The following is a 27,964-nucleotide window of genomic DNA, read 5'->3' on the forward strand; positions in this document are numbered from 1 at the left end:
ACAGGGACACAGTTCATTCTATAACAAAATTCTAGATCAATGGTAGAGTGCATGCTTAGTATACAGAGGATCCTGGGTTCAATCCCCAGTATCTTCATTTAAATAAACAAACAAACAAACAAATATTAAATAGATAGATAGATAGATAGATAGATAGATAGATAGATAGATAGATAGATACCTCCCCATCAAAACAAAATTTAAAAAATATGACCACAAGGAAAGTCATTTTTACTAACCAGTTTCAATTGGTAGTAGAGGCTGATGTTGAAAATTATTTACTTAGTTTAAAAGATAAACTAGAGACAATAAATTTAAACTCATTTAAAAAGGCACTTGGATTTGAAGTGAAGGTCAAATATAAAGAGACATTTAGAAGAGGGAGTTTGATATTGAATTAAATATGAGAAAAAAATAGATGTTCCATTTTTTATTTAATTTGGCCTACCTGAAATTTCTTTTGAGAAAGTATCCTGTGGAGATAGATCTGGGCTGCCTGGATCTATTTCTGGAAGTAACATGGTCTAGCAGAACGAGTAAGAGATTTGGAGTCACAAGATTCACTGTGTGGTTCTGAATCTGAAATCTAAACTGTGCAACTTTGAACATGTTTACTGACCTCTCGGACTCACTTCTCTTCAATTGTAGATAATAGCATTCCTGCACCAGAATGTTATGAAAATTAAATATTATTATGTTGTCTAAATGCACTTTTTATCAAAATATTATATGTGTATACTATTTTTTATATTGTCAGCATCATTTTATTCTGTCTTATGTTCCCTCATATTAAAATTATTTGTGGTAGCTATAAAGCTTTTATAAACATTTAGAAAATGCAGAATTTGATTTCCTCTGATTGCCAGAGCATAGGAAGGATTGTTAGAAACATAACCATATTTCCAAAATACTACATCTTTTTGTCTTAAAATACGAAAGAATGTATTACTATAAAAATGTGTTGTATTGTGGCAATGGCAGAAACAAATCTTAAGAAAACTTTATGAACATCACTCAAGACACAGAATGTGCAAACCAAATGGCAGCAAAAACAGAAACATTTTTGAATTTAATAAAATAGTACAATTGCATTCTGGTGCATGGACATCAACCCACAGGAAATATTAATAGCTATTTTACTCACACTTATAATCAATAAAATGTAATTTTATATCATTTTTAATATCAGAAAACACTAATAAGATGGATTGATTAAATTAGATTTGAGTAATGACAATATGTCATAGAGAAAATGGGAAACCACGTTGTTTCAATCACAAAAGTCCTCATTGTTTGCTTCCCCAAGCTAAAAGCAGATAGTGGCCTTTAAAGATTGATATGAAAATTTTGAAATTGTGAATTTTCTCATGTTAAAGTGTTCTATTTTTTCTACACAGGGAATTAAAATGTGTTAAATTTGTATTCTATTTACCTGTAACATCAGGATTTCTGACAGACTATAACACTGCATAATTTGTCCAGAAGTTTAATTGAATTAAACTAAATATCTAAGGAGATATATTATATATATCTATAATACTATTATATATATAATACTAAAAAGTAGCTTATTTTGGGGGGGTACACATTGTAAGAGGAGTAGTAATCTATCGTGTCATATTCCAGAGCATTCTGTGCCCACCATCCCCTACAGCCATCCACAGGTAGTGTGATTGCCCTGATCACCTTCTCCAATTACCCCCCAAGCATGCTGCATGTAAGAAGCATGACCTCAGTGTTTCACATACAAAAGGGAAACTTAAGTCGTCTTAGTGCTGTGCTTAGACATTTACACTGAATCTGTCATTCTAGCCAGAGGCAGAATTCTCCAGTTGAGTATGCTACGGAGTTTCCTATTGAAACACTTATCTTCACCCAGCATCTTCATGATATGTATATGTTAGTGATCAAAATGCTCAAGTACACTTCTGCAAGAAAGTACATGTATTGAGGAACACATAAAAAAAGGAAGTACCCTCAAATCATTTGTCCTATTGATTGAGTATCTTTACACCTTGTCTCTTTCCCAAAACAAGTGGAAACATTTCTTCTTCTACTTTCCCTTTGAATGCAAATTACTAAGGATTTATCTCCTGGAAAATGGGAAGAATGTATTACTCACCTCTACAGTAAAGTGTATAGTATAATACACTATAGTATAATATAATATGTAGCATACATGTTGTAGCATGTATAACATAACATATTCTATATGTGGCATGTGTATGTGTGGTAAAGTTGTTCATGCTGGTTGTTGAAATACTTGTCATCTTCTCATTGTACTATGAGTGTCTGGGGGTCTGTAACACATCACAATTTGATCTATATTTTGTTCTCTTCTAAAGGAATTATCAGGACTAACACAGATCTTGATATGCATTAAGTCCGACCAACATTTACTCAATGAATAGCATCATCCAAATATATTTAAAATGAAATACAGCTACCTGTCCCATGCTCTAGCACAAACTTAAAGGAACCAAAAATAATTATAACAATCACATAACATCCTGAAGGCCTTCAGTGTCGAGGACTGAGCAGTGTCTAAAGTTTCTTTAGAACACACTTCAACTCTTTCACAATAGATCAATTTTGCTTTTGGCATCTGAGAAATATTTTCTCCTCTGAATGAGCAGCTGACTTACTGAGAGCAAGTGACGTTAGAGCAGAGGAAGGCAGGACATAAATGCCTACTCTTGATTCTGAAACTCACTTTTCTTTTCTGTGAGACAAGTGTTGAGAGTCATAAAACTACAGGTTTATAAGAGGATTTACACTGATCCTTTATTAAAGGAGATGTGGGCCAGACTGCCAGTTATCTATCATTCAATGTCCACTGCTCCTTTCCTGGGTAGAAATGATACTTGTACTTATCTGGGAACATTTCCCAGCATGAATTGTAGCTAGATTTAGTGACTAAATTGTAGTCAGTCACATATAAAAGTAAGTGTCACTTGTTCTTTGAGTACAATTTTAAAGGGTTTCAATGCCCTTCTTCATCCTTCTTCTTTTCAGCTGCCCCAGATACATATGCACTGGCTTGAGGACCAGCATATTGAAGGAACTTGAAAATGGAAGACCACCTCCACCCTACTGCCCTCTTCAACAGAAAAGCAATCGGGACTGGTTCCTGACATTGTGCCCTGTGGAGCTGTCATTACAGCTTAATCACTCCACTCACCAGAGAACTCGACATATCACATCACACGTCTTAAGACTATTTAGGATGATGGCACACATTCCAAGCCGACTTTATGATTTCCTTTTTGGTGATCTCCTCCTGTTGAAAAGTAAAATGTCCTCCCAAAGGTTGTTTTCTGACGTTGGTTATTTTAAGTGTCCCCTATCAGATTGCCATTCTCCCCTCTCTTTTCTCATGTTCTCCTCTGAATGGATATCCATCCCTTTGTCATCATTTTGTCTAGTTTTCTGATATCCTAACCATTCTCTTAATTTCCAGTTCCACCTCCTGTATACAAGGAACATTATTCTGGAAGACACTTCCCTGAAACCTGAGTTTCAACAGAAACTTGGGGGCAAGGGTTCTGCCCATACAGTGAGAACAAGCAATTATAACCTTAAGAGAGTATGGGAATTCTGATGTCACTACTCCGTGATTCTTTATTTTCAGTCAATAAATAACATGTACCTCTGATGATGGCTGTATGGTCAGGCAACTCAAGATGGCTTCTCTCTATACATCTCCTGCTTGACTGGTGCCTGCTTCACCTACACACAACTCATAAGACTGATCTTCCTTCATATTCACCCCAGGCCCCAGCTAATGACTGTTCTAGATTTAGATCAGAACTCACCACTATGCTTATCCAAGGGGTGGTGAGAGGCATGACCCTGTGCTGATTACCCACATAACCAATGAGCCAACCTGACATCAACTCCCCTATGACTGGTAACCTCTTCTTCCCCACCAGGAGCAAAGACTGCCATCATGTCCTGCCCTCCAGCTCCCACACATGGCAGGATGTTGCTCCAGGACTTTGCTTCAGATGTGTAAGATCACCCTAATCATTAAACTATTGATTATCTCTGTTGCTGACTCTGGGATCTTTCTCAGGTCTTGAAGCTGGGCAAGTACAGGGCTTGTAGACCTGCAGGGTGCAGTCCAGTGCTGACATAGCTAATTAATACCCTCACATAAAACACTTCATTTATATAAACATAATGTAACTAGTAGCCAAATTGGGTTCAAAAGAATGGAAATACATGGAGATCAGAAGCAACCTTAGCTCTAGGGTCCTCAGAAAGCCCAGATTCAGTGGGATATCATGGTACAGCACAAGGCTTGTGGGGAAAAATGAATAGCAGGCACAGCTTTGCCCATCTCTTATCTAATTCTCAATAGTTCCTTCTGCTATTGGACCAACCTGGGATGTGTCTATGTCCATTCAAATACTATCCCTTTCTGAAACTCTTATGAAAATTTCAGTGCACATCATGTTAATTATGATGTTTCACTCATGATGCCACTTAAACTTATCATCATCTTGCATTGTTTCAAAATATTGAATGTATGTAATTACTCTAATTATTTATGTTGCCTTATTTTAGTTGTGATGGTTATATATTTTTCCAGGTTTATTTTCTTCTCTTGTAAAACTGTCTGCTCAAGCAAAGTAGATCTACCCAATGTTTCACAATGATACCCTGTACATTTTGCCTTCCCAAAATGTTACTTTAAATATTCTATTTGAAGAGTTTTCTCTCTCTTCTCACTCTGTGTGAATAGTGTTCATCCTTCAAAAACCAGTCAATGCCAGTGACTTCAAAAGGGTCATTCCTCTCACAAAAGTGTATCTGACCTTGTGAGTATGCTTTTTCTCAGAAAAAAAAATCATGAATTTGCATAATTTGTTTCTCAGTTTCTATATGCAGTTATATCTTATTTTATTGTGCTTCACTTAACTGTACTTTGCAGATACTGAGTTTTCTCTTTACAAATTGAAAGTTTGTGGCAACCTGGTCTCTGGCAAGTCTATCACTGCCATTTTTCCACATTGTATCTCTCTGTCACACTTTGGTAATTTTCCCAGTATTTCAAACTTTTTCATTATTATTATATTTGTTATGGTGACCTGTGATCTTTGATGTTACTATTGTAATTGTTTCAGAGTGCCATGAACCCCACTCACAAGAGATGAAAACCAGATTCACAGATGCTGTGTGTGTTCTGACTGCTCCATTGACTTGACTGTTCCCCCATCTCTCTTTCTTTCCTTGGGCCTCACTATTCCCTGAGACACAATAATATTTAAATTAGATGAGTTGATAACCCTACAATGGCCTCTAAGTGTTCAAGTGAAAGAGGAATCAATCAATATTTTGCTATCAATTATTATTTATTGTTATTTTAAGAAATTGCCAGACATCTCAAATTTCAGCAACTGCTAGCCTGATCTGTCAGCATCGAGGCAAGACCCTTCACAAGTAAAAAATTTATGACTCACTGAAGGCTCAGATGATGGCTAACAGTTTTTAAAGTATTTTTAATTGAGGTATGTGTATTGCTTTTTTAGATATAATAGTATTGCAAGCTAAATAGACTACAATGTAGTATAACATAAATTTTATATGCACTTGGAAACCAAAAACATTATGTGGCTCATTTTACTGTGATATGTGCTTTATTGTAGTTGTCTGGAATTGAACATGCAATATCTTTGAGATATGCCTGTATACCTCATTCTATCATGTATCTAATTATGTCCCTATGAATCTACTTTCATATCTACACATATATCACTTAGTTTGTAAATTCTAAGAAATTTAATACAATTTGAGTTACCACTTCACACCTACCAGGATGGCTATCATTAAAAAAAAAAAAAGACAGGCAATAACAGAAAAGAATGTGAAGAAATTGGAAAATTCATACATTGCTTGGAGTCTGGGGAGATGTAAAATGGTGAAGCCAATTTGTAAGGCAGCTAGTTCTTCAAAAAGTTAAAGAAAGAATTATCATATGATCTAGCAACTCCACTGTCATGCCCAAGAAAATTTTAAAAATACATTCAAAAATTTGTACACAAATATTCACAGCATCAGTATTCATGATAGCCCCAAAATGGAAACAAGCCAAAGACTATCAACAAGTAATTTTGTAAATAAAATATGGTACATCCATAGAATACAATATTATTTGGCCATGAAAAGAATGTAGTTCTGATTATGCTAAGTGAAAGGAGTCATACACAAAAAGCCACATATTGGATACAATTTATATGAAATGTTTAGAATAAGTAGGACGATAGAGACAGAAAGTAGGTCAGTGATGGTCAGGGGCAATAACCAACTGATATATGGTTGAATAGAGGACTGACTAAATTATAAATAATAAGATAAAGGGGTACTTTGAAACAATCCAATCCAATTTTCCTCTTTTTGTTTATTAATTTTGTTGGCCTTCTTTTTTCTTTTAAATTTTTTAGTTTCTTTCTTTCTTTTTTCTTTCTTTCTTTCTTTCTTTCTTTCTTTCTTTCTTTCTTTCTTTCTTTCTATCTTTCAATTGAAGTAAAGTCAGTTTACAAAGTTGTGTCAATTTCTGGTGCACAGCATAATGTTTCTGTCATATATGTATTCATACATATATTTGTTTTCATATTATTCTTCATTATAGGTTACTACAAAATACTGAACATACTTCCCTGTGCTATACAGAAGAAAGTTGTTGCTTATATATTATATATATAATAGTACGTATATCTACAAACTCCTAATTTATTCATTCTCACCTCCTTTCACCCTAGTAACCATAAGCTTTTTTCTATGTCTGTGAGTCTATTTCTGCTTTGTAAAGAAGTTCATTTGTGTCTTTATTTTTAATTTGTTTTAGATTCCACATATGAGTGATATCATATATAATTTTCTTTTTCTTTCTGGCTTACTTCACTTAGAATGATAACCTCCAGGTCCATCCATATTGCTGCAAATGACATTCTTTTATTCTTTTTATGGCTGAGTAGCATTCCATTGTATAAATATTCCACAGTTTCTTTATCCAGCCATCTGTCAATGGACACTTAGGCTGCTTCCATATCTTGGCTATTGTATATAGTGCTGCTATGAATATTGGGGTGCATGTATCTTTTTGAATTAGAGTTATCTCCAGATATATGCCCAGGAGTGGGATTGCTGAATCATATTGTAAGTTTATTTTTAGTTTCTGTTAAGGAATCTCCATATTGTTTTCCATAATAGCTGTACCAAACTATATTCTCACCAGCAGTGTGTGAAGGCTCCCTTTTCTCCACAGTCTCTCTTCCGCTTATCATTCATGGACTTTTTAATGATTCCTTTTGGTAGTGTGGCCATTTTAACAATATTAATTTCTCCAATCCAAGACCATGGGATATCTTTCTATTTCTTTGAGTTATCTTTAATTTCCTTAATTAATGTTTTGTAGTCCTCCTGATACAAATCTTTCTCCTCCTTGGTCAGATTTATTCCTAAGAATTTTTTTTTTAATTGGATGAGATTTTAAAAGAGATTGATTCTTTACTTTCCTTTTCTGATATTTCATTGTTAGTGTGAAGAAATGCAACTGAATTGTCAATGTTAATCTTGTATCCTGCTATCTTGCCAAATTTTTTTATCAGATTTATTAGTTTTTGTGTGGAGCCTTTAAGGTTTTCTATATATAGTATCATGTAATCCACATTTAGTGACAATTTTACTTCTTCTCTTTGAATTTAGATTCCTTTTATTTCTTTTTCTTGTCTGATTGCTGTGGCCAGGACTTCCACTACTCTGTTGAATAGAAGTGATGAGAATGGGCATCTTTGTCTTGTTCCAGATTTTAGAGGGAAGGTTTTCACCTTTTCACTGTTGAGTATTATGCTGGCTGTGGGTTTGTTATAAATAGCTTTCATTATGTTGAGATATGTTCCTTCTATGCCCACTTAGGTAAGGATTTTTATCATAAATGACTTTTGAATTTTATCAAATGCTTTGTCTGCATCTATTGAGATGATCATGTGATTTTTGTCCTTTCGTTTGTTGATGTGGTGTATCACATTGTTTGATTTGTGTATATTGAACCATCCCTGGGATGAATCCAAATTGATCTTTGTGTATGATCTTTTTTATGTGTTGTTGGAGTGAGGGATTTTTGCATCTATGTTTATCAATGATATTGGCCTATAATTTTCTTTTTTGGTAGTATATTTACCTGGTTTTGATATTGGGGTGATGGTGACTTTGTAGAATGAGTTTGGTAGTATTTCCTCCTCTTCAATCTTTTGGAAGAGTTTGAGAAGGATCAATATGTGTTCTTCTCTGTATGTTTGGTAGAATTGCCCAGTGAAACCAAATGTAAATTTTATTTGCATTCGTCATAGGATGTGTTAAAGCCTATAGGACTACCATTCTAAAGCAAATAGATATACTAATGGGCTAACATAATTAAAAAACAGGGTAACCACAAATCAAAAGCAGGGTACACAGACCCACGGTTGATGCCAAACCCATCCCCAATGTGCACCAAATCTCCACTCATTTGTCTTAGAGGCACAGGTCCACAAATGCACCAGGAGAGCAAATCAACCACCTCTGCCTGGGACTAGAATGACAGTCTTGCCTGTGATGTTGCAGGGCCCCTGGGTAACGGTTCATGTTTCAGCCCCTCCTCTGCCCAGAAGACAAGCACCAGCAGTTGTACCCCTCCAGAGCAAGCTGAGAAGATGGCTGTGACTGAACCCCACCACTCTTCTCACAAGAATGCTCATCAACGTTGGTGCAGAGCAATACCCTGTGCACTAGTGGAGATGGCAGCTATGAAGGTTGCAATGCACCCCTCATCCCACATGCAATGGTGCTTTCTATGGAGGGACCCAGATTGATTTGCACTCTCTTCTAGCCACAGCCCACACTACACTCCAGGCTCCTGAGGCTGCCTGTGTGCAGTCAACCCCAGTCCCCTCCCCAGGCTCATCCATGGAAGCCTGAGTTCCAGCAGCTCAGCCAAGCCTGTCCCCACTGGCATATGTCTTAGGCTAGGGTTCACAGTGACTCTCACTGCTGGTTTCTCTTAGTTCTTTCTGCTAAGCTGCTGTTGCTGCCTCCTCTAAACCTCTGAAGCTCCTGTTCTGTCCCTGTGGATCTCTTTGCTGGAGAGGGAGCTTCCCAGGGTGAGGGCACTTTTCTTTCTATGCTGCTCTCTCTCTGTGAAGCATATCATGCACCAATTTCCTTTTTCTTTCTTTTTTTCCTCTACCTGGTTTTGTGGGGCTTTCCTTGTATTTCCAAAGTAAGAGAAATTATGTCAAATTTCAGGAGTTATTCTGTGTGAATTGTTCTGTATTTGTATATAATTTTTGGTGTGTTCATGGGACAGGGTGAGCTATGTGTCCTTCTACTCTGTCATCTTGGCAATCCCTTTACTGGTCTTCAAACTGCCATACATTTTCTTAACAAATAACACCAACTGTAAGTGCATAGCAGTTATATGACTGTCCACTGCTGTGCTTCCCTAAAGAGTCATAAAGAATGTGAATGGATCTACACTTAAAAGTGCAAGTATTCAATCTTTGATCTCAATTTTTCAAAGGCATTCCTTGCAGTTGCAGTCAGTGCTTGGCTGTGTGGCTGAATTGCATGAATTCAGTCAGTGAGTTTATTGATGTTGAACAGCAGGAACTTGTAAATACAGACAGTTGAAATTGCCAGTTTACTGATGAACCCTTGCATGGGTAAGCAGTTGAAAGTCTCCTGCAGTCAGCCTTGCTGAGCAATCCCTGGTAAATTGGTAGAATTTCTTAACTTTTTTCTCCCAGTTTTCTGCCCTAAAGAAGTCAAATACAATTCCTTGGTTTGACCCATTTTAATTATTCACAAGAAGTACGATGCACAAAATTTTGCAAATGATAACTCAAGATTAATATAAAATAAAGAGAAATAAAATATGAGGTCAAGCTATGGCCAAAGGTGCTATTTTAAATACCAACATCTAAAATTTAATATGGAAATATCCTATCTTTTGTTTCTAAAGTTATTAAATGGAAATAATTCACCTTATCCCACAGGAAAACCGCATAGCATTCAGATATGAAGACACGAATATATCTGAGTCCTTTTTAAGACTCAAATAAGCTGAATCGTCTATAGAAGCAAGTACTGATATTGCCAAGTACTGCACTTCTTTTCATTAAAGCCTTTTCAAAATTTGCTCATGACAGGTAGCTGAAGTATATTTTAAGTTAGTGTGTTACTTTTTCTTTCTACTTTGTTAGTAGAGATTTCATATCCTTTCATTCATATCAATTTTTATTTAACATGCAAAAGAATTGCAGGGAAATGAGCAAACTGCATAAATGATGGTTATTTACTGAAATGGCCAAACTCCCTTAGCCAAGCACTTCCCTTTAGCATAGTTTAATTTAGTATAGTTTAATTTTGTACTGAGAAACAAAGCTGACCTTATGCTTGTGTTTTGGAATTTGCATTTACACAAGTTTAGTAAAACAGTATTATTCTATTTGTATTATATTATCACAACCTTTCAAAAGTGTATCTCAAAAAAGTAACTATTTTTATTATTAAGAGATGTCCCAACAAGATGTCATAAAAAATGACATCTAGAACAGACTGTGAAATAAATGTTTTAAGGAACAATTAGGCCCTTTGTCCCATTCAGTTTCTTGCTGATTAATTTTAACTACCATTAATTGAATTTATCTACAGCATGCTGAGTAAAAAAATCTAAAAATCAAATGTTTTGTATAGAAAATATGTTTTCTATTTCTCCTGTTACAATGGTGAAATAAAGAGACATTACATCCTGAGTTTTTGCTGGTGATTATCAGTTATAGGAAAGTACATAAATGATAAAAACAAATAGTAGTAAATATTTGTTTAATCAGTCTATGTTTAAGTAAATTGTGTTGTCCAGATGTAATAAAAAGTCAATAGTTTAAAAACCTGTTTCTTCTTTCATTATTTATGTGTTCACAGAAATTTTATTTAATCTTCCTAAACCTTGATGTTTTCACCTTGGAAAAAAAAAAAAAAGCTAAACTAAATTCTGGGGATAACAGAACCAGTGTTGGAGAATTAAGGAAATAATTTATTTTAGGGCCTGACATGTAACAGTTTGACTACAAATCCTTCCTTCCTTCCCTCCTTTTTCTCTTTCACTCCCTCTCATCTTCCTCTCTCCCTCTCTTCCCTACTTTCTTCTTATTCTGTCCTGATTTTAATAATCAGATTTGCTAGCTAGCAGGACCATTTTACTACCTCTGTATATCTAGTCATCCACAATTATATCCATCTTATTCTACATTATATTAGTGTGATAAGCACACATATAGATTACTTTTATCAAATATGTAACTTATTATAGTTTTGATTTTAAGTTTATTAGCTATTTAATTCAGATTGTCCATCATTTCTTAGAAGTCACTGAGTATTCGTTCCAACACTTAAATGAGATATGTAACCAATGGAATTTTTTCAACAGAATTGTGAAATTGAATTTTAGCAGTGACATGCAATAGTTTTTTGGATATTTATTGATAGAAGTTTGTAAGATCTCTTCTGTAATGTATACAGTGTGTACATTTTTTCCACCTGTCAAAGAACTCCAGGCTTTGAAATGTGAGGTTCTAATGGATTATGTGTTAAACTGCATTGGTTGCTTGATCCTTATAAAAGCATGTTTAGTCATTGCTATTTTTGGTAGTGGTTTTACCAAAAGAATCTGACAAATTTAATTGTGATAGTTAACAAATAATTGATAGATTACGTGTTATCACATAACATAGAATGAATAATTGAATGCAAAAAATTCAGCATGACTACTTCTACTCTATTGAAGTGTTCATATTGACAACTACCTTCTCCTTACACTATAGTTACATTTAGTTAAATGTCTTGAAAAACATTATTTGGAAAACTCAAGGTTCTTGGGTGCCAGAACCTTTAATGTGCAATTCATTTTCAAAATTTATGATTCTAAGAGAGTTGCTCCAAGTCAAGATGAGGGAATCTGTTAATCAAAATTCGCAGAAAGCTACAGAAAGGACTGCTTCCAGGTAGTTTTCTTTTTTCAAAGACACACAGGCATTGTGTGAACAAGACACTTCTGTTGTTTTTGTTTTTGAGTTAAGATTTTATTGCTGAATTCTGATCAAAATAATTTATACATTCTAAACTTGCACTGAATGAAGGGAAAATCTGCACAAGATGGATTGGTTAGATGTAACTTTGTATTCTCTTTTGAGAAGTGTGTGTCCCTATACTTTTGCATATAGATCAAGAACAATACTTCAAGGCATTCTCACCAACAGCAAGCAGATCTCCAATTTAGAGTGTCTTGTCTTGCTTTTAATTTGTATTTAGAGTGTACCTTATTCTAATTGGGAAGTTGTAGTCTCACTTCTGTTAGTGGAACAGTGAAGCTGTTTATGTCTGAACTTGTTACATGTTGGTATTATTGTGTCTGTTGGGGACTGGGAAATAAGTAAGCTTAATAAATTGATTCAATTTTGAGTGTGTTTGAGTTTAATGAAACTTAAATTGTACTGATTGATTCTCAACACTTTAATTACAGGTTAATTTCAGATCACTGAATTGTTTTACTTACATCAGGGCATCACAGATAGGATAGAATATGTTGTAATATTTTGGGGGGGAACTGTTATTTTGGTATTCAAACTATTTAAAAGTTTTACCTCCATCTCCACCAAGGACAAAGGGACAAGAGTACAGTTGTTTAGAAAATGATACATTTGTAGACCATCTGCTCTTTGCATAGAACTGCATGAGCATTTGATTATAAAAAGGAATTATGCACCTCTTTTTAGTGTGCAGATTAAAGACAAGTCAGGAGAGAAAATGTTAATGCAGACAATGAGAGGGCAAAAGCAATATGATTTGTTAATTACTACAGGAATGTAAAATAAAGGTGGACAGGTACATCAGTGAAGGTTAACCTAAATCTTGAATTGTGAAACAAGCTATAACCGTGTAATTAAGCTGAACTATTTACAATTGTTCAAATGCTTTGAATTTTTTAATCTCAAATCCTTTGCTCAGAATGTTCTTCCCTGTGTCCTATTAGCTTGTTATTTATTTTGAAGATTTTTCAGAATTGCTCCATATTATCCTTCTGTAACTCTCCTCTGAAATACCCTCAGTAGAATTAAATGTTTTCTCCATTGTGCTCCATTAGTAGCTAGTACATATCTTTATCATATAACTATTCAGATACATGTATATCTCTTCAGCTTGACCTTAATCTCCTAGAAGTCAAAGCTTTGTTCCATTTTTTCTGTATCTCCATTTCCTAGTGCATGCTCCAAGACTTTATTCCTCTACTCAAACCTTACTATTGAATCTATACTGGAAGTATCTTCTCTAGACACTCTTTGGGGAACCTGTTTTTATGACTTGTAATTGCAGCCCAAGACACATCTCATTGTACCTCTAACTTCAATCTGATCACCTCCTCTGAAGTTTGGCCTATACTCAGCTTTCCACCTGACATCTCTGCTTTAGTGCCAGAAAAGGTGTCTCTAACACATTTTTCAAACTCATCTCACTCCTTCCATAAACTGTGTCCCCTGTTTTGCTGCTTAAGCTCAGATTTTAGGGGTAATCCTTGATACTTCTGTATTCCTTAGTCCTCACATAAAAAATATCACCAATTCCTGATAATTATATTTCTAAAATACACCTTCTTGATCTTCAGCATCATGGCCACCACCCAGCATCTTCTAATATCTTTCTCTCCTTTTATTCACTGAATTTCAGTTGCACTGGACTCTGGTGTACTGAAGACTGTGACTTTTACCCATCTCAGTACTTAAATGTGATGATATTCTTTCAGAAAAACATGAATTTGAATTCTTGGGCATGGCTATTTCCTTCTCTTCACTCAGCTTTCATATTGACTTACTTCTTTAAGGACAATACTGGGCTGCATATTCTATACAAGAATCTGCTACCCAGATTGTTTTCTTACAGAGCATTTGTCTCTTTCTTAATAATTAAAATCTCATTATTTTGTATTCATGTCTGCCTTTATTATATAATATTCATTTCCCCATTCTAATTTAAAAACCACGAAGATAGTAATCATCTCACCATTATGTACCAAACATGTAGAACAAAGACAAGCACATAAGAACACCATAAATATTTGTTAAAAAGATGAATGCATAGATTGAGAAAGAATCAAGAGAAACACCATAATCAGAAGGATAGAGGATGCTATAATGCAAGCTTCGTGGAGGCAAGCATATTTTGTTTTAATCATTATATCCCTTTGTCTAAGGATATTCTGATGTGTTATATGTATTCAATATTTGTTGAATAAATGTAAGAATTTAGAAAGTAATGCTTAAAGCAGTTTTGAATGACAACATCAATGTCAGGATATAGATTCAAGAAAAATAAAATTAAATTCTTCCACATACATGAGACACTACAGTTTTTACAAAATTTCTGCTAACTATATTCACTGCCTTATCAATCAGTAAATAAAAGGGTTAACAGCAGTTTTTTGGGTCACTGTATAAGATAATGTAATCAAGATAATGAAGAAGCAGAAATAACTTAAAATCAAGGAACACAGTAATAAACGGACTAATTATCAAAATGACTTTCATGGAGAAGAAAAAATAACAAAAAGCACTCATTTTAAATTTTGATCTGTAAGTAACAAAGGCAAAAACAAGAATTTCAAAAAAATTAAGTATACATTTAATGGTATAAGACCTCTATAAAAATTGGTTTTCTGTCACTTCATACAATAGTTATCCAACTGCAAAACTGTACAATAACAGATTTCACATTTATTTCTTCTTAAAGTCAATGCGTTAGGCTAATTTCTCCTATCCCATTTCTTTTTCTTTTCACTCTCTCCAGGAGACAATGGAAAAGACTTCTAAATAACTACAGCATTTGGCCAGTTCAAAATGGAGGAAATAATGAACGGCGTAAGGAGCTAAAAATCATCTATAGTTTGAGTTTTAACTTTCAGATGATAAACAACCCTCAACCTATTTTAGATTCTATTTTAGAAAGAATGAGAGGAGTAAATATGATATAACTAAATGTCCATCCAAACAAATTTCAGAAATACATGTAAATAGATTTTTTAAAAAGTTAACATAAAAGCATAATTTAAATTACAACTTAAAAAAGGCTTAAATTTAATCCTAATTAAGCTGCACATATATTTGTATACTGTTCAGTGTGAGGATCTCATTAAATAAGTGTTTTCTTTTAAGTCTTCTCAAAAAATAAAGGCATTATATTGCTTTTCATATGCTTAATGATATCTGTTTTGTAGTGTACTCTGATAGACACTAAAAAAATTCCTTTTATGGGCCCCAAGATCCCTGACATCACAAGGAAATGATTCATTTACAACTTGGGTAACAGGTGAGTTTTTTAAGCAGTGATTTGGGGCTATTGTTAATAACAAGGTACATGAAAGCTTCTTTATAAAACTAAAATTATATAATAATAATAAATAATACCATTTAGTAAATGGTAAATGTATTATGTAAATTGTTTCATGGAATCCCACACTGGGGACCTGGGCCTATTGTTTCCCTTTGAATAACAGATTCTCCCCTAAATCATTTGAAATCTGTTCCCTGTAAATTTTAAATAGGATAACATTATTTTGCTATAATAGAGTAGTTTAAATTTAAGCACAACCATTCTGTTTCAATTATAGAAGTGTCATTGGGATTTAATTACACAATTTGAAAGACTGAGAGCAAAAACTACCTGCGTGCTCCTGATCTGGGAAGGAAGGCCTATCTCCTCCAGACCAGGGTTTCTGGACTTTGGCATTATTGCCATTTTGGACAGGGTTGTGCTTATGTGTGTGTCTGTGGTAGGGGGGGAGTGAGGAGGGATGCTGACTTGTACATTTTATGACATTTAGCAGCATCTTAGACACGATTGCAATAGCAATGCACTCCTAGAATGACAATCAAAAATCTTTGCAGATCTTACCAAATGTCCCAGGGAAGAATTACTCCAGGTGGAGACCTACTGCTTAAAAAAATAAATAAATACATAAAAAACTCTGAGCAACCCACCTAGCCACTTAAAAGCATAATCCTTCAGCCTCTCTTCCTTGGAAACCTGGTGGAATCAGTGCCGCAGCTGTCACCCTTTCCCTACGAAAATCACTGCCTTTGTCTGAAGTAGTAAAGCTGAGATAATGCACTCAAGAACTCACTACCAACCAGTGAGCAATCTCCTCTCTACAAACATCATGGACTCAACTCAGGAGCACTTTATCCTTTGCCCTCTTCCTCCACCCTCTAAGGTAGATGGAGGTAGTAACCAGATGTGCTTTATTCAATCTATGGTTTCTGCCAATAGCCACATTAGAGAAATGAAGCTGCTCTTGTTGGTTCAAAAACGGACCCCATACATACAGTGCAAAGAGAGACTGAAGAAAGAGGCAAACCACTCCAGACTGGTATGTGGCAGGTTTAATAAGCATGGGAAGTTACATATGAGGTTTGTCTTGGGTGGCTGTGAGACAAATAGACTTCTGAACCTGCCAACCAGAATCTTAAAAGTTTATTTGGAGGCCTTTACTGGATTCAGTCACATGTACTTTCCAGATGGTCTCCATCATACATTGCTTTCTCAAGGCTGTGTCCTTGAAAACAGCTCCAGCTGTGGGAAAGGTGGTCAGAAGGTACATGGAAAGGGCAGGGGAGGGGTTGAGGAGCTCTGATTGGTGGGTCCAGCTCATGAGTCAGCTGAAGTCATATCCTCTCATTGATGACCTCCAATAGCTCTTTGTTTCATTTTTGAAGCTCAAAGATCAATCTTTACCTAAGCCTTTATTAAGGACCTGTATGTGTTAATAAGCCAGGCCTGTTGACATTTTATATCTATTTAAAAGACCATGGTGATGTGTCCTTCCATGGACTGTGATCACATGTAACCATAGGTCCACAGTTTCTGCTCTGGAGAAAATAATAAATAGGAACAGTGCAGAATCCCACCTTTAGATGAGCAGCTACCTTCAGATGTGGCTGACAGAGGACAAGGTCTATAAGCAGGCTAGTCCACTCTCATCCATCCTCTCTAAGAAAGAAGCAACCACAGCTCAGGGTCTCTAGAATTTCTAGACAGGTGAAGAAAGCCACATTCTGGCAGGGGGCATGAATAGTGAACTTAATATCTAGATATCACTTGATATTTAATTTGTCAGGGAAAATTTATTGAAATAATTTTGTCCAATTCCTGTTGGTCAGTGTTGTATCAGTTATTTTGTGTTGAATGAAAGAAACACCTGGAAACTTAACAACTTAAAAAGATAACCATTACTTCTGTCAGGTTCTCTGGGTCAAAGCAAGTCATAGACAAGCCCAGATTCACAGAACTGAGATGCAGATTCCATCTCTTGAATAGGAGGTGCTATAAAATATGTTGGTCATTTGTTTTGTAATTTTTCTTAGATGTTCTGAATTTCATTAATTTTGCAGTTAAAACAATTAAATGAGGTGTTTTTCAAAGTAAGAAAATATCCTTAATTTTGGCAGGAGCTATGAAATTCATAATATAGATTTGCACAATGTTTATAAATGATCCTATTTGAAGAGCAGGCATAGACAATTGTATTTTATAAAGTGCCAAGCCCAGGAAAAAGTTACTGCTTCTAGGAAAATTGACTGCAAGCTTTTTTTCTACTTATTTATTTTTCTTCCTTTGTTCTTTCCACTCAAATTCTTGATACTTGGATGTCCTCACGTGGTAGAACAGAAGTAGTATTTTTTTTAAATAACATTGAATAAATATTTTACTATATCCTCTTACACAGTTTCCTGTAATATTAATCTATAGGTTTATTTATTTTTAGGGGAAATCATGATTCCATTAATGTGCCCAGGATCTTTTAAAGAGTGTTTTTGGTTCATATTCAGATAACAGATGCTCTGAGGCTATGTAAACTACATAACTTTCTCTCTGCCATGACAACAATTATAAGCACTTTGCTTCTGGCTTATTTCCATAGCTTTTAATATATAAAAACTCTAAATTATATCATTTTATATTTGGTGTCTGTGTATTTGCAAATATACTATTCACATGGAGATTTTGCTTATAAGCTTAAAAATGACAAAAATATTTGTATAAAATTATAGATTTAGGAGTCCTATAAAGTTTGCTATTCTATGATCATATGTATATTACATATTTTTCTCTTAAAAAGATAAGATATATTCATAAATGTACTATAAGACTGTAGATCTAAGAATAAAGGCTTATGCCACAAAGAAACAAAGCACAGTATGAAAAAGGACATGAAGAAGGGACATAAGAAAGTTTGAAGCCATTAAGTAAGAAAGGACAATAGAAAAGAGGATGAGGAGAAGAATGATATAGAGTAGTTTAAAAAATTACAAAAAAGCAATGTATATATTTTCTTTCCTCTTTTTCACAATTTTATGTGCTTTTACTGTTTTCAGAGTAAGCCACACAGTAAAAGAAACCCACATTCTACTGCTGAATACTCAAGCATGCTTTGAAAGAAGCCATGGTTTAAACTGTGTGGGACAGCAGAATAATTCGGTGGACCTGAGCTCAGATCTAGTCCTACCCCGACATTTGCTATCTGAAATGAGCTGGGGAAGCCTCCCTGAAACTCATTTTCTTCAAAAGGAAATTGAACAAGATAATAGTTCCCTGTTAGTGTCAATGTAAATTTTGAATTTTTTTTTAAAACAATCTTTTTTTGAGGTGAGTGGGGACCAAGGTAATTTGGTCTGTTTGTTTGTATAATGGAGGTCCGGGATTGAATGTAGGACCTCGTGCATGCTAGGCATGCACTCTACCACTGAACTCTACCCTCTTCCTCAAATCTGAATTCTTGAAAAATTAAAATATGTGCAGAAGAGTGTAATAGTCCAATAAATGGTAGACATTTTACAAATATACACCAACATATTTTTGAGGAACCACTTTCTATTCTGTTTCTGTTATACAAGAAATTTTCATATTTGTAGTAAATAAAATATATGCAGATACTTGAGAAGTCAACCTCTCAACCTTTGCTCAACCTTTAAGCAAACACGTCTAGACTGTTTAAAACTTCAGGGATGTCAAAAAATTTCAGTTGCATCTTGCTGATATTTATGTTTTTTGACAAAATCAAGGGTTAAAAAATGTTAGTGTAAAGTTGATTCACCAATACTTAAATACTTAAAAAGTGCTTTTTTCCTCTTGTTCATCTGGACTGGAACTCAAAGCTTTCACAATTCAGTTCTCACATTGATTCCTTTGGACATCTTTCAGTATATGGTGTCCTATCTCTGTGTCTAGACAACTTTTTCATAAGACAAAAGATGTTGGAGTAGTGTGTGTGTGTGTGTGTGTGTGTGTAATTTTTTTAAGAAATTATCTAATAGATAATATCGCTGCCTTAGAGAAAATGCTCCACTGAAGATCAATTGAAATTAGAAGAATACCTAAGACTTTTTCATGGCCAAATTGAACCCATATTATTCCTTCACATCCACCCCATTATACTTGTCATGGTTTTCTTCAATCCCACTAACATTTTCTCATCTTTTTCTCTCTTTCTCTCTCTCTCTCCCTCTTCCTTCTTTCCCTTTCTTCTTCAATTCTTTGGAAACCTCAAGCCACTATCCTCTTTGGAAATTAAGCCTGACATTCTCTTCTCCCAATATCCTGTTGTGGCTGAGTGTCCATTTGTCACACCCCAGCTTGAAATGTAACTCCCTAAGAGAAGACATTCAGAACACTAGCTCTAAAATAGCCATGAAAACATCCTCACTCTATACCTCTGCCCCTTATTTCTTCTTTACTTTTTTATTTTTTGCATTCTGAAATTACTTTACTTATTTTTTTTCATTTACAGTGTCTCTCTCCCAGTTAGAATGTAAGTTCTTGGAATGCAAAAATTCCACAGACCTTTAGTATAGAGAAAATGTGTGATGAATACATAGTATATATATTTGAATGACAAACCTTTTGAATCAATAGATGTATGAATATATTATTAAGGGCTGGAGAGGGGACAGGGAGACACACTTTGACTTACTCCATTCATAATTATTTCCTAAAAAATGGGTGAGTGGTTTATCTCCTGGAACACATGTAAGTCAGTGTTACACTCCTATGTGTGCATGGGGAGGAAGTTTATTATGACATCACTGAGTGGCTCACTCGAATCTCCTTTTATCCTGAAAATGTTTAGATATATCTGCTGTGCTACACACAGAAAAAGTGATAGAGAAAGCTGCCCACCACTTGGTTTATTCCCTTCCAAGTCCATTATATTTTTCAATTTAAATATGAGAGATAATCAATACACTGGGTGCATTCCAGATGTGTTTTTAAGACAGTAAACTGTAAATGTGATATGACCTGAGGTTGAAAAAAGAAAACTGTGTGCAGAGGCATCAGTGAATTTCAGTGCCATCACTGAGCAGAAGTAGCAAGAAGGATTTTGAAAGCAGGGAATGCAGCTTGTTCCTAGGGGCATTCTAAGTTTTAGGCAGTTTCTGCTTTTTTTCTCTTCCAAAAATATTAAATGATCTTACCAATGTTATTCATCTTTCTTACAGTAATTTTATTTTACATATTTACCATGGCTGATTCTACTAGAACCTGAGTTAACCTATCACAAGAAAATCATTCTGAACAGAGACACAGTAAATTATCACAATTTATGGGTTAAAGCAGTTTATGAAAAAAACTATCTTACTCAGGAAACAACTTAAAGGAAAACTGGATTAATTCTCTTCAGGAAGCAGAAAGTGTTTGTTTATTTAGTTATCTGCTTAGACATCAGGCATATAATGAAATTATAGATAGATATGCACGTATATGTATATAAAGTCCTGCTCTTATTTTCTTCAAAATTCCTAGACTTTCTATGAAGTCTTTTCTATTAGCTTCATTACATTCACCCTTTTATTCATTTATCTATAAGTAAAGTTGTATTATAAAATTACCAAATGCCAGGCACTAATCTATAGTAGTGAATTCACAGGTCCCTAGCCTCACAGAGTTTACACTGTATTGGAAATTATTAGCTGGCATTTAAGAGCACTCCTGATACTCCAGCAGTCTTAGTTCTTTGGTGGGCATTATGTTAATATCATTTCTTATTCAAAGGACAATTAGGTGAAATCTCAGAGCATGCAAATCACTTCTTCAAGATCATCAAGCTAGTAAGCATTAAATATTAGATTTAACTCCATCCAGTTTGCCCATGCCCACGAGTCCAGCTGCCATGCTATTTCACCTTTTTAACACGTGTTCTTCTAATACGTATTATCTATGCTACTCACATGTTTCCTTGAATTTTAAGTAAATTTAATATTTTAATGGTGAAAACAGAAAACAACACAGAAATTTGGAAAATGGAGAAAATATTCATATTGACAACATGTTATAACAATTATTCTCTAAATATTCTCATGTTTCAATCTGTTAAATCTTGGAATCATAGTTCATGAGCAATTTCACCTCCTGTCTTTTCCATTTTATTATAATGTTTCTATTATGTTACATGCAATTCATATACAGTTTATTATAATATTTCCACAATGCTACACAGAGTTCATAATCATTATTTTTAGAGGCCACTTAAATGTATATTGAGTTGATATAGCATAATATAATTAATACTCTCATTGGTAGCTATTTTACTTCACTGGTGAGAAGAACCCCATGATTTTATCACATAAAACTATCTTTAGAACTTCAGTTCAAGTTAAATTGAACATGTGCAATTGTTTGACAACTTTATGATAGGTAGCCTTCCAGGTACTGATATGTCTCCAAAAATGCACTTCAACAAATATTTCTTGTAGCCTAACATTCACCACTCACTGTGATAGGTCTTAAGGATGTTTAATTGGTGGGAAACAGTCTCTAAACTGAAGAAGCTTCTAAATCAGTCACAGGTGACAGAAATCCAAAACAGTATTAGCTAGAACATATAAAAATGCAGCAAGTCTAGTAATGTGTTGTTGATGAAAATGGATGTGATAGAAAGGGCTTTGGAAAAGGTAATATTTACACAGAAATCTGAAAGGGTGGTAGAAATTGGTTGCTTAGGATTAGACTGCTCAGGCTGCTATAACAAGATACCACAGACTGGGTGGATTAAACAACAGGCACACTTATTTCCATACCATTCTGGAGGCTGGCAGTCTGATATCTAGTTGCCAACAGGTTGGTCTCTGGGAGACCTCTCTTTCTGCCTTGTAGATGATGATCTGCTCTCTGTGTCTTCATATGTCCCCGTTTCTGTATGTACATGGAGAGAGAACCGGTATCTTTTCCTCTTTTGATAAAGACAGAAGTCCTGTGGGATTAGGGTCCTACCCTAATGACTTAATTTAACTAATTACCTCATAAGTGTCCTATGTATGGCCACAATCACATTGGGGGTTAGGACATCATATGACATCATATGAATTTTAGAAAGACACAATTCAGTCCACAACAGATAAGCAGAAGGGTGGAAATGAGAAATGAGTTAAATCCTGAGGAAGGGAAGGGATAGATGGATAGATAGGTAGGTAAAGTTCATCAATAATACATTTAGAAAATTGTTTTAAAAACTTATGATAGGGAGAGAAGAAACTAGTAAAATAACTGCATACTATCTTAGAGGAGATTAAATTGAAATTTCCAGCAAAATTAACAATCACAGTTTGAACAGGTCGCTTAAAACAAGACAGGAAATCAATTATTTAATAGCATTTTTAGTTTATAGATTTGCTTCTAGTTAGGGTCAAGTATGAATAATTAACTTACTTGATTACAAAATCATTCTGAATAATCTGCTCATATTTTTAAAGATAATATGAAAACTATAATCATAAAATGTGAGAGAAGAAAATATATAGAGAGATGAAAGAAGGTTGTTAACATGAAATATGTACCTCCAACAGAGGTCTCTAAAGAAACTAAACTAAAACTTTGTAAGGGCAGGAAACAGGAATAAGATTATAGACTCAGATTCTTCTTTTGACCAATATTTGGACAAACTTGATCAGATTGATAAAGATGAAAAGATGACACCTGCCTTAAACTTATTATCTAATAATGATGTACAAATGTTTTCAAAGGCTGTCTGTATTTCAATATATGAAATCTCTTTCTGTATTATGGGAATTAGAGTTCAAAAAATCTTCCTTTGTGGACTTACAATATATGTTAATATGACAGCTAAATTTTTTACATATTTTTAGAAAATGAAAATGATTTATTAAATACAATTTTAATAATTTGATTTATAAAAGAGCTGGAGGTGGCAACCCACAATAAATTAATCTATTGTGAATTATGAAAATATTAATCAGCTTAATGTAAACATCTGTGGTTCACAGAAAAGGTCAGTGTCATTTCTCCTTTCTGCCTCACCTAACCCCATTTAATGACTGGGACTCGCATGTCTTTGTCATTACATAGGGAATAGAATATGTGCCAAAACATACAGCTCAGGGTTTAAAAGTTAAATTGCATGAATATTTATGAATACACTGTCTAGTATACAAAAATTCTAAAATACCTCAATGATTGAGATTTAGCATTCAACTTGACAGAGTGAGAAAATGTTCGCTTTAAATTTAAAACAAAATGACTACCATTTCTTAATCTGTTAGACTGTACTAACAGCTTTACCTCCTCTATTTAATTTAACTGTTCAAAACAATTTTATTTAAAAAATACTGAAGAATGTATGGGAATGCAAATTGATAGTAAGTTATAAAGCCAGAATTTGAAATCAAGTATATCTGATTCAAGATGCCATGCTCATTTTTCTCATCTGCAAAATTGAAAAAATATATACCATGTCCTCCTTAACTCACATTATATTGAGGTTCAAATGTAAGAGTGAGAATATTGTAAATTGTGACATCAAAATAGTTGTACAATTATTTATTCAGCTATGGGTGATGGTTGCTAGTAGAAGCTAATAACAACATAAAACTCATATATATGTGGATAGTTGAGTTAGAATGAAGTTCTTCAGTGGATTAACAGGAATTACTGAAAACTTGTTTTGTGGTTGTTAAGTTCATCAAATCATTGAAGAAGAAATGTTTGAAAAGTCCTTTAAATCACATAAAGAAGGTAGATGTTTGATCCAATTCCAAATCAATATCCCTTCCTTCTTTAAAAATATATGTCAAATTTCCAGCTCAATTTACAAATTTTTTCCAAATCTTTCAAACCTCTATGGCATTCTTCTCTGGTATTTCTATATGAAAAGCTTCCTGGATGTCTGATTTATATTGTTCTAGTACTTATCCAAATATTCATTTTTAATTAACATTTCCTATCTCTATTTCCTAAGGCTGTTATATAACTGTGTCTATGATACCAGAGAGATCACGGACTTTGCTTCTGTAAGTCACAAAACCCTTCAACTAATTATCCTGCAATTAGCAATGCACAATGAAGAAGTAAGTTCTTAATATTTGCTTGTGGTTGACAAGTATTATGACAATGCAATTTTCTGAAAAGGTTACCAGCTCACTGGGAGTGTTTAACAACCTGGGGCCTGACATAATAGACCATTTTGCATTCATATCTAACACCATGAGGCCCACTATAATATAAATGATGAAACTAAGCAAATAGCTAAACTGGTAGAGACTTTATGCATGGATTAATGTCTTTGAAAAATGTTTATTAGTGTATTTGTACCTCCAGTATATCTGAAAAATGTAGGTAATAATCTACCTTCTGGAACAGCACTGAATATATATATGTTTGTGTGTGTATATAAATATATATATGTATATGTGTATATATATGTATGTGTATATATATATATATGTGTATATGAATACATTTACTTAGTTTCACATCCACACACCCACAAGCAAACATACAAAATATCCATTATATATATTTGTAAACTTATATAGAGGACTTCCTTTTTTATGTGTGAACTATGCACTTGGTATCTTATTTTTAAAACACATTATGCATATAAGAAAGACTGCATTACACATATCCATATGTAGGAGCCTAAGCAATTGTGGATCTTTTTTTTGAATAGGACTATTACTCCATGATCTCTTATTTCTAAATCCAGAACTCTCTTCCCTACTGTCCTATGAAGGGGAAAGTGGCATGTGTGTTGAAGAGCAGAAGTAGATGAGAGGCCTTTGTAAATCAAAGAATGAAAACTCATCATTTTGTCCTTAGATATGTGACATACAATTTAACCACATTCATCAAAGGAAAAACATTCAGGAAAAACTTTAAGTCCCCTAGTTCCATTTGTTAAAGGTGATATAAGTTGATCTTTTTTATTGCTTTATGCTTTTTTTTTTTTGAAAAATGAATTTTCCTCATGGAAGAAGTTTGCCCTGCCTTGGAAAACAGCTTGCCATCAAACATGTTCACAAGATATTTGCAAGCTTGATGCATTAAAGGGAAGAATTTTTGTATACAAGTCTTTGCAAATTTTCTTGGATGAAATGCAAGAAGGGTTTGATTTGTATGAGATTCTACCTGATGGCAAACAGGGCAGAGATATCTCATGGTTCCCAGGAGGCTTACACCCAACAGCATGAAAACTTGGAAGTCTGCCTGTATTAACATATGTGACGACTGCAGAGCTCAATCGCATTTAAGATTTAATATCATTGGCAAGATGCCTCCAGCAGCCACTGAATAATATTGAGTAAAAATGTCTTAATCTCCAAAAGATTGCTGCCTTGTGAAATAAATTACTCTAGTTACATTAACAAGTTAACTAGGTACAAGGTGAGAATATAAAATCTTAGAACTAAACTCTGGTTCATATATATTCAAAAGGTAGCAGGATAAAAGCAATGTATAGACTAAGAAGAAGCAGGGAGAAATTTGTGATGTTTGGACACCAAAGATGTCTGAAATTTATGAGAAAGAAGTATCAACCTAGTGTAAAAAGCTGGGTCTCCTTTGGCTCTAATACTAAGTTTGTCATTTCTAGGTAGTGTGATCTTGGACAAGTAGCTTAAATTCTTAATATCTGTTTTCTTGATTGTAAAATTGGATTAATAATGAAACCTAGCTCATGGAATTATCAGGGAGGCTTTAAAGGATAAAATACATTAATTTATTAGAACATCTAGACTTTTATACTATAGTTTTATGTTATTATCATTATCAAAGTCATTAAAATTAGGAATTAAAAGTGATCATTTTCTTTACTTTTCTATATGTAACTTCTATTGTTACCACAATTTCTTTATTTCTTAATGCCTACATTCAGTTCAAGCTCTAAAGAGAAAACACTGAAATTTTTCTATTATGTTAAAGGGTTAGTAACACATTCTTTAGAATGGAACAAAGTCTCTTATTCTTTATCCTAAAATGACCCACTAAAATAGTAACCTGTAAGTTACAGAGAATTTGGTAAATCTAAAAACTCACCTTGCTATTTATTTTAACAACATTAAATTAAGATGAATGCAAAGATTCTTTAATCTGGAAATAAAGATGAGAGATGCATCAGTACATATTTGGTGATTGAAGCCAAAAAATAGTAATTTTGGACATTAGGAAATTTAAATCCTAGGACATTATTTAAGAATGTACAACTGCTAGACTGGCACTAAAACACAAACACTGGAGTGGAGGCTACCAATTGTAAACCTAGTATTCATAAACACTAAGGACTTCTCTCACAATACTTTGATATTTTTTCCCCAAAGTGTGACCAAGGATAGAGCATTTATCGAGACTTAATTGTGATAAGTATCAGGATTATGTGTTTGTCTGAAATCCATCAATGAAACATAATGAAATAGTCTATAACCACGGATTTAATATTTCCCCTGATATTTGATTGTGAATATGGGGGGTGGAGAATAAAGTTTAATACAATTTCAATCACATAGATGCAATAGCATTCAATCTCAATATCCCAAACAAGTGGTTCAAAACAGAATGTCATATATCAAATCACTGATATGCTCATCCAGGACAATGACATTAGCATTTGTCATCTTGTCACTCGTAAAAACCCTGAAGACCTCAAGAGGCAGAAATATCCATTTTCCTGCCCCCAAAGGCCAGTCTCAGATAGGTTGATGTAAATTCTCATGTATTTAAAATCAGTTGGAGACTTTTCAATAAAACTAAAATTATATAGCAGTTTTAAAAAGAATTTTACTCTCAGAGGAAACACAGCAGTAATGAGAGAGAGAAAAAAAATTAAAAAAAAAAAAACCCTTGCATTTACTTGGCATTAGTTTTGGCTATGTAGATTCTGCTTTCAAAGGATGTCCATGATAATTATTTTTCTTTATTTTCCTTCGGATTGGCCCTTCATTTGACAATGACTGTGTAAGCTCTATGTTTTGAATATGCGCCTGATTGACGACAGCAAAAGAGGAAGAAATGGTCACTTAACTTGAAACTCCACAGGAAAACAGGACACTCATATAAAGATGATTTTAAGAGCTGAATATATGTTATTCTGTTTGAAAATCATTGTACTGAGAGGATTTTAATAATAATATTTTAATTAATGTGTGATGAGAAGGAAGTCTGCATTTATGGTACTTGTACAAAATTCACTTTGATTTCATGTCTTTTAAAAATATATTTTCTACAGTAACATATCTGGTTCATTGACAGTCATTTATACTAATCATTAGATGATAATACATGAATGAAATTGTAGTTAAATGCATAAAATATCACTACATGAGGCAAAAATTCTAAAACAAACGCATTAAAGCTGCCTGCCATTCTGTCTGATGCTCCAGTTGATCGCTGATATTTAGGTTACCATGACAACATGAAATTTGTGTACTACTTAGCATTTAAGAATTTATTTTAATTTTTATCCTTATTTGATTTTTTAATATATTAATTTCTCACATATTTCTGTTATATATCAAAATAATAAAACATTTGAGCACCTTAAAATGTTCTAATAAGTTATGATAAATATTATTGTAATAAATTATATAGTTAC

General features: G+C 34.0%; 1 long non-coding RNA gene across 1 annotated transcript in view; it reads left to right on the top strand.

The window, feature by feature from the left end:
• The window catches only part of LOC135320718 (uncharacterized), a 46,131-nt gene extending 41,276 nt beyond the window's left edge, over nt 1–4,855 (top strand). The window contains exon 3 of the long non-coding RNA XR_010379979.1: nt 3,016–4,855. This is a non-coding gene — a long non-coding RNA (uncharacterized LOC135320718). The remainder of the gene's footprint in view (nt 1–3,015) is intronic.
• The last annotated feature ends 23,109 nt before the right edge of the window (nt 4,856–27,964 follow it).

The sequence above is a fragment of the Camelus dromedarius genome, unplaced genomic scaffold, assembly GCF_036321535.1.
Source record: "Camelus dromedarius isolate mCamDro1 unplaced genomic scaffold, mCamDro1.pat HAP1_SCAFFOLD_114, whole genome shotgun sequence".
NCBI lineage: Eukaryota > Metazoa > Chordata > Mammalia > Artiodactyla > Camelidae > Camelus > Camelus dromedarius.